Source organism: Stegastes partitus, unplaced genomic scaffold, assembly GCF_000690725.1.
Source record: "Stegastes partitus isolate 25-593 unplaced genomic scaffold, Stegastes_partitus-1.0.2 Scaffold168, whole genome shotgun sequence".
NCBI lineage: Eukaryota > Metazoa > Chordata > Actinopteri > Pomacentridae > Stegastes > Stegastes partitus.
The window spans coordinates 358123-358401 of NW_007577899.1; positions in this window are offsets into that span (position 1 = coordinate 358123).

Consider the following 279-nt stretch of genomic DNA (forward strand, 5'->3'; position numbering starts at 1 on the left):
TGACTTCTAAAGTAATTATGTTCAACCAGCAAATGATACTGAGTTCAGCAAATTAGCCTTTTCACTAAAATCGGTGCTACTTTAAATCAAAATAACTTCATAATTCATACCATCAGCACAAGTTTTTAACGTTTTTATGATTAGAATCAAGTTTGGAGCCATTTTAATTAATTTACTACAACTTGAATTGTGTTTTAAATCAATTAACGCTGAAATTTGAGTTTCATTTAGACATATGTTGCAGATGGTGTTTGAAATGGTGTTCTCTCTCCGTCCTCC